This window comes from Akebia trifoliata, chromosome 10 (genome assembly GCF_017979445.1).
Source record: "Akebia trifoliata isolate Shusen 1 chromosome 10, ASM1797944v1, whole genome shotgun sequence".
Lineage (NCBI taxonomy): Eukaryota > Viridiplantae > Streptophyta > Magnoliopsida > Ranunculales > Lardizabalaceae > Akebia > Akebia trifoliata.
Genome location: NC_141384.1, coordinates 4,559,701 through 4,568,581, shown reverse-complemented (window position 1 = coordinate 4,568,581; position 8,881 = coordinate 4,559,701).

The window sequence follows — 8,881 nt, the reverse complement described above, 5'->3', positions numbered from 1 at the left end:
ATTTGTGTGGTTGTTATTCATTCATCAGCTTAGCACCTAACCTTTAAAACGACAAGTTCCAATTGGGGCAAGAGGGTGATTATTTTAGTTAGACTTGAATAGCAACCATAGGATTAAACTGGAGTTAGTATGACTTGGACAACAACCATAGAATTAAACTGGACCTTATAAAAGGACTATTTGTTTTTTGGAAAAGAAGATCAGAAAAATGGTGATGTGTGAAAAAAAAAACAAAAATTTTTGAAAAAAGACCAAAGTCAAGCAAAAATACAAAAAAGAAAAGAGTCTAATGATGCCAATACAGTGTTTCAATAGAGTGAAAGTTGTCAATGGTAAAAACATGAATAAGCTGGAATTAATAGTTGGATAAATAGATTTCATCTTCCGATCCAATAACATAAGCATTGTTAATTGGGTCGAGATAATAAGTAAACAAATAAATTGATAAGGTGACTTATTTTGGTGGATTTGACTGATCTAATTCTTTACATTCTGATTTACATTCTTTTTTTTATTTATTTATCTTAAAATAGTTTTAATTCAATATCATTTAATATTTTGAACTATACTTGATTTTAAGTTAAAAATTGTTGGATCAACGTTATCTCTATATTTTCGTTCTCTTATTTTTATTGATAATCAACACCGAACAGTCAACACATAATTAGAGGATCAAAGCATCAACAACATGGATATCGAGGTTAGTAGACCTGAAAAATCTCCTATAGCGTGAATTGAGGGCTTCCCTTGCAGGAGTATTTAGTAAATTTAGGATGCTCTCAATATATATGGCATCCTACAATTGATTAATCTGGATTTCTATAAAACCTTGGTTTGACTTTTCTTTGTAATTTTTTTTCATCCAATGACATAAGACCATTGGAAATATAGAGAAAGCAAACATTTTCACATAAAATACCCATGTGAAAATTTCAAAATATATTTTTTTAATTTATTATAATGACCATTAAAGTTTTATAAGAATAATAGATTTTGTAAATGTGTTTTTGAACATGCCACTATGTCCAACCAGTTTTTTTTATAAAGAAAAATATGTAGAAGTATCATTTAGATAGTCCCTTGTAAGATCAGATATGAGGATTGATATTTATTCTATGGTGTAGCCTACCATTTAAGTCAATTTAGATTTCCTTTTAGAGTTACAAAAACAAATAAGGGAAGAGGAAATGTTATTTAGTACATTATCTAAAACAAAGTTTATCACATGGCAAATGTTACATGGATACACAGAAAGATGGATCAATTTGAGAATGTTATAAGATCTAAAATCAATAAAATCTCACCCCCTTTCATCAATTATCCTTGAGGAAGCTGATTTCTCTCTTTATTTACATTGCTAAGTTCAATGGAAGGCATTATCTCTTGGGTGCTTAATATTTCTGGGTTTGAATTCCCAAAATGTAGGGAGGGTGTTCCTTGGTCTTCCATGGGAGTGAAAGGTCCTCTGTTTGGTAGGAAAAGCTTGATGGACTCATTGGAGCGTTAATATTCTGTGAAGCTTGGTTGGAGGTGGAACAGTTGGTGTAGAAAAAAAGGCTTGGAGTCTTTATTTTGAAATAGATGTCAATTTGAAGGCATTTTTAAAACTCTTGGTTGGAGTTGCTCTTAGAATTATAATTGTCCACAATTACCACTTGTCAATTAAAGTCCATCCTTCATTCTATAGTTTTACCCATGCTAGTCAAAAAAACGAAATTTCTTGATTAAATCACATTGTGGAATGATCCAATACCACATTGTTGTAGAGGAAGAAATTCATAACTGAAAAAATATTCATTTGAATAGTATTTTAAAATAATGAATAGTGATTTGAAGGTGGAACAGTTGGTGTAGAAAAAAAAGGCTTGGAGTCTTTATTTTGAAATAGATGTCAATTTGAAGGCATTTTTAGAACTCTCGGTTGGAGTTACTCTTAGAGCTATAACTGTCCACAATTGCCACGTAAAGTCCATTATTCATTCTATAGTTTTACCCATACTAGTCAAAGAACGAAATTTCTTGATTAGATCACATTGTGGCATGATCCAATACCACATTTCTTGATTACAAAAAAGTTTTTTATCACCGTTAAATTTTAATTTTAAATTTGAGTGCTAAGTAGTTGTTAATGTTCAAAACCGTGAATCAAGCTTGAAAAAATTTATTTTGTGACCATGAGTTTTTTCATGAAATCAAGAAATCTGCATTGCCAATATGATAATCCATGTGACCCCACAAATATTTTTAAAATTTGTAATTTTAAAATTAAAATTTGTCGATAGATGGATATAGAGAGAGACAAAGACAGAGAGAAGGTTCTAGGAAAGAGGAGGAGAAGAAAAATGTTGAACCGGCATGGTACAAGAAGATAAAGAAAGTCAAAAGTCAGTGAAATACCGAAATTAACTTGTTACTCAGACCGGTTTTAAATGGGAAACGGATCCTCTCTAATCGAGTGATTTTTCTCTGTACTGATATGCTTTGCGATAGAGGGAGAGCCACATCACCAATTCACAAATATATCTCCATCGTTTAAAAATTAGAGGTTATGGACCGTTCATTTTAAAAGTCTTTATCAGACTTCAAAATTTGTCCTTTTTCTCAATTTTTCTTTTATTTAATCTGACCTAAACCATGATTTATACAAAGGTAATGAATTAGATTTTGTTTTCAAGATGTAAAATCTCTACCACTTAAAACTACAGAGAAATCCACTAAAAGGATCTGCTCCATTTCTTACGGAAATCATAAGGAATGGGTCCGATGAGTACCAGACTAGTACATTTAAGTCTTTACTATTATAATGAGAGAAGGAAGAGTAAAAGTGATTTGACACCCAAATTTGAATTCTAAAAATGCCCTCACTTTGATATTTAATCCTAACATACTAAGAGTCATTTTAATAAATAAAAAAAATCATGAACATTGAAATTCTGCATCCTTACATTCATATTGATGTAACTTCATTATTGGATGCTACACTAACTATTATTTGAGTCGTGATAGTATGACTCACCAGGTGGCATATTATGTAGACAAGTTCGAGAACCATAGATCTATAAGCTTTGGAATACATGATTGCACTTCCGCATAAAAAAGTGTATCCTGAGGCCTACAGATCTATGATTCCTGAACTTGTCCATGTCTTGGAGTGGATTGAGTATGCCACATGGCGAGTCATATTATCAAGACTCTTATTATTTTCTTGAGGTACAAAAGTGTGATTAAACTGTTTAATCTACTTAATTGAATAAAATCAAACTTTGAACGTTAAGTGGATACTAGTCAACAGCATTGGCTTTTAGTCAAGGGAGGGGTACGTAGTCCAAACAATGACTGAGGGCTGAGCTTAGTTGAGCTCTAACTTGGCCGTAACGAGTCCAGGCTGGACTTGAGTTGATTTTCAAATTCTATAAGATATAAATCCATGCACTTAATTAAAATCATTTGGAATCATTTGATAATATTGCTGTCACCAAAATAGAGTTATAATATCTACCATTGTTAAAAAATAAAAGGGGACAATTATATTATGACACCGTTATGTTTTGAATAAACAGCATAAGTAATCTTATTTATTATATGGTGTAATTTCAAGATCAAATCACTTAAAATGTTTATTTATGACATAATGGTGTGGTAATATCATTATTGTAAAAACAAATAGTTAGAGATGAAAGTAAATAATTTATTTATGATGTATTTTAGTTATTTTCGATTATAAAATCATACATTTATCTATACATTATATACACATATAACATATAATAACTGGCTGGATTTGGATATCATTAGGCCCTAACCTGACTGAGAGTTAATTGTCAAAAACATAAAATCCGAGGTCTACCCTATCTTTCAGGTGTACTCAAGGCCCTAACCCTTCTCTTCTGAGGTGGGTCGGATGGGGTTAGCAAGTCAAATGGCTCAGTTGACACCTCTAGCTAGGGGTGTAAAACTAAATTATCCTTTTTTTAAGATAGAAAAAACTAATTTTGATGATGATAATCATATTTTGTTTTTCTCATGGCATGTTATATATAAAAGCAAATTAATTATTAGTTACTGTAAAAAAAATTACCATTTTGAAAATAATTGTTATTTATCAAAATGATATATTCCCAAAAAACTAAAAATGAAGAACTACGGAGACTCATGGAGGAGAGATTATTAGATATTGTCTGGAGTGTTAACCACTTAGTCATCCCAGATTAAATGCAGAAGACCAATAAGAAGCGTGGGAGTCATATTTTTCAATAGTCCTTTCGTCTTATTAAGGAAGGCTGACATAGACTCTTTGGTCTCATTATATTAACTCGTTTTGGCCTCTTCAGAGTTATAATTGTCCACCATTGCCACGTGTCATTTGAGCTCCATCTTGGATTCCATAATTCGACCATGACTAGTCAAATAAAAATCACCCCAAAATTTATCATTTTGAAAAGAATTGTGATTTTCTGACTCCCCATCTAACATACTCCAGTTCTACTTTTCTAATTGGCGAGCAACTGTCATCATTCATAAGTCCAAAGAACTAGCAACCAAGCAAGAGAGTGAACAGACCTGATACTGATTGAAACGTTTATTTAATTGGAAGCCCTCTAGATAGTCCTAATTAATTTAAATTAATTTAGTGAATGTTGAGTTGTTATATCTAACTAACATGATTGGGGTCCGTATCACATGAATACTTATAATTACTACTCACAATATCTAAAAGACTCATTTATGAGTAGAGGGTACTGTATTGGAGATGCTCTAACTAGGGTGATAAAACGAAATTACGCTTTTTATGATTAGAAAATTAATTATGATGATAATCATATTTTATTTTCTCATGGCATGTTATAAAAGCAAATTAATTACTAGTTACTTTAAATAAATAAATAAAAGTTACCATTTTGAAAATAATCGTTATTTACCAAAATAGTATATTTTAAAAACTGTCCCCCCCTTTCAAAAAAATAAATAAAAAATAGTTTTTCTTTTCCAAAAAGAAATGCATGAGTCATATGGATTGAATTCTCGGGTTTGTTCGATTAAATTGGGATTTCTATAATATATATCTGCACTACTCCTCAACATCATCATTAATGGTTATTCAAGATTTATATCCTCATATCTCCCATAAAATCCAATGACAGTGCTCTCGGATAAGTTTTGTAGAATTTTTTTAATTTTTATTTTACTTCAATTATTACCATTTTTTTTCCTTTTGAGATTTTGGAATGTGAAGACAAAGAGCAATGTGGACTGGAAAAATAGCTTATTCTGTATCTATGTACATCATGATACAAAATAACATAATCTAATACTCTCGTAAATATAAGTTAATCCTATTAAACTTATAAAGAGTCCCTCTCTAATCAGTGGTACGACACCCAGGGGCGGATTTACAGTGGGGGCAGTGGGGGCAATTGCCCCCACAAGAATTTCTAAAATCCATAGGGAGGTATTAATAAATTTAAATTTTTTTTTAACATTCTACTGCTTTGCCCCCACAAAAGTTTTGAAAATTTTTTTATTTGTAATTTGCCCCCACAAAATTTTAACATTCTACTACTTTGCCCCCATAGAAAATCAGAAAATTTTTCTATTTGTAATTTGCCCCCACGAATACAAAATCCTGGCTCCGCCCCTGATGACACCTATCAAATAATCTTCGATGCTAAAGTCAAATTCACTACTAAAATTCAACTGAAATCAATTAGTCTCAAATAAACACATTCATCTTCATTTATATTTGTGAGCATTTCTTTTTTTGTAGGCATGTTTCCTCTATGTTTTTTTTATTTGTTTCTTAATTTGATTCAATATTAATGCCTCTTAGAAGATTCTCTATTGTATTTTGTCACGGGAGTATGCACATCCGTAGGAAGATCAATCATAGTCCCTTCGTGTAGAATTATACTCACATAATATAATGTTTTGGTATATCAATTTATGAGTAATACAATACAAAGTTGATTAAACGTCAAAGGTTAAATCCCCAGAAGTCCAAGAAACAGCGCGAGACATAGAGGAAGAGATCATAATATTTGAGTCGTGCTATGGTGACACAGGATTTACTATGATTTTTACAATTCTGACGTGGACATGCATACATAATCGTAGATGTTTTTTACTCGTGTCGTGAGGAAACACATCTATTGTTATGTGCACATCTCACGTTAGATTTGTGAGAATCGCAGTAAATACTTTGTCATTTCAGCATTTTTCCAAAATTTTTAGTGTTGATGACTCAACCATAGAGTAGGTGGTGGCCTTGCACACTTTTCAATATTTCTTTTCGTCTTAATAGAGAGGAAAAAAAATAGTTAGACTAGAGTTTGGTCTAACCCCAAAGGGTTGGTCAGATGGCCAAGGCAAATCCCAGGTCTTGAGTTCTAATCAACCCCTTAAGGGCCACTATCATGGACCCATCCCAAAAGTCACGTGGTGTGGGTAGTGAGCTGCTATTGACAACCCAACTTTTACTCATTCTCAATAATTGATTCTCTTTTTCTTAGATTTTTCTCAAAACGTGTGAAACTTATGTCCAAATTTTGATTTCGATACATTGTTTATTTTAATTCCCAAAACATGTTTTTCCCCTGAATTCGTCACTTTTATAGTCAATGAATTTGTTGATAAATTATTAGTGATATCGTTGGTAAGGCAAAATCACTGGTATTTTATCAATGAATTCGTAGAGTATAAAGTGACAAATTCACGAATTTGTAGATTATAAAAGTGACAAATTCATTGTAAAAGTATGTTTTATGAATTAAAATGAACAGCATACCCAAATCGGAATTTTGTCGTATACAGCACACGAAATAGAGGTTCACCCTTTTTTTTTTATGTTAATTGGGGTGTAATGAATAAAAGTTGGAGTGCCAATAACAACTATCTAAATTTATAAGGATAATTTAGACATACACCTCCACTTCTTGGTGAATATTTGAGATGCCCCCAGCTGCTTTCAAACTATGATGTAACCTTGACCTCAATCTTCATTGAGAGACTTGTAGAAAATGACTTAAATGCCCTCATCTTCATCCCTAGTGGGAATTACCCTTCATTTTTCTCCCCAAAGCCAGTCATCTATCACCTTTAGGTAAAAGTTATGTACCCTCTTCAACTTTAACATCTATCTCTTTTTTAACTCATGTACAAGATAAGTTTTTTTTAGGAAATAGAAATCCATGGATTTTTTTCAAGATGTTGAAGACAAAGTTGAATATAGATTTTAAAAATAAAAGGGCATGAGGATAATGGATTATTTGGAGAAAAATCAAGCATTTTGAAAATCGAATTTATGACAACTTGGCGCCTTTTTTAGTTTACTCACTTCAATTGACCTTGGAATGTTCCACTGAGTTTTGGAACTGAGTCACCTTGAAATCCAATCGAGATGAGTCGACTTGAGAAATTATTAAACTATGATAGAGGAAAGTTGCGGGTAAGCCATGTGTCATTTTTGCACCAAAATAAGATACTTTACAAGAATCTAATGACAAGAATTTTTTGAAAGCAAAAAAGTCAATCCGAGATTTCATAGATTCCCAAATTTAACATCATGTGTGTAGGAACCAAATAAAAAAAAACCCGCACTCCATGGGATTAGTTAAGTTGTGAAATCAAGACATTTGGATCCGGTTCAACCCGATCCAAATCCAATTATCTAAATGGTTCAAATATCCAATGGATTGACCCATCAAAAATTAATACCTCAACCGGTTTGACTACAAAAGGATTTAACCCCTTTGATCGTTAAATAAGATGGTTTGGCCTCCTTTAGGAGCCAACCCCTTCACTCATTGCATAAGGTGGTTCAGTCTCCTTTCGGGGTTAACCATTTCACTCGTTAATAGAAGATGGTTCAACCTCCTTTGAGCCAACCCTTTCACTCATTACCTCATAGGGTGGTACGACCTCCTCAAGGAGCCAACCTCTTAACCACTTTGTTATAACATGGTTCCACTTTCTCAAAGAGCCAAACCCATATTAATTCATCATAAGATACTCTGGTCTCCTCGATGAGTCAACCCCTTAATATAATGCCCACACAAGGATCAATCTCTTTAGGAGAGTCAATCTTTCTATCAAATATTACAACTTACAATTACTTAAGTACTATCAAAGGAAAAAAAAATTATAATTGAGAGTAATGTTGGCAGAACAAACCTTAGGTATATAACATGACTAAGTCAACTCGAGGAATTAAATAGCTACCGAGTTGAAGTTGTCATATTGTAAAAGTTACTCCTCTTGTCAGTTATGAAAGCCAAAAAAAGTGGAGCTTTAAGGCCATTAAGAGCCTAGGAGAGTGGGTCTTTAATTCCATAATAACATCATAGGTTATTAATGCTAGACAACATGTACATGCTCTGAATTAATGGGCCAATTATATATATAGGGGGCTTCTCCCACTCAAACCTCACAGCACTCTACAACTCTCTACTTCTAAACTTGTTCTTTTTGCTCTGTATTTTCTATCTAGAATTAACTTGATCATTGAAGGTCATTTGGCTAACACTACACCAGTGTCTTTTTAGTTGAAATCAATGGAGAAAACTATCAGAAAATAAAATTTAATCGAAGAAGACGACAAGAGAAAGTGAAAAAGTCAATGATCAGGGCCTAGAAAGTTGTTTCTTGGGCCCTATTTACAAAGAATTTAATGGTGAATAATATATAAAATCCTCGAAATAGACATAATGTGTTGATAGTCCATAATTATTATTTTTTTAATAAAATTATGATTTTTCGAACTAAGTATAGTTATTTATGCGTAATAGGTCAAAATCGTGAGATTCAAAATGACGAACTAAGATAATTAAATACATGCATTACAATTCAAGACCCAAAACAAAACAATGGACCGAAAACCAAAGTCAAT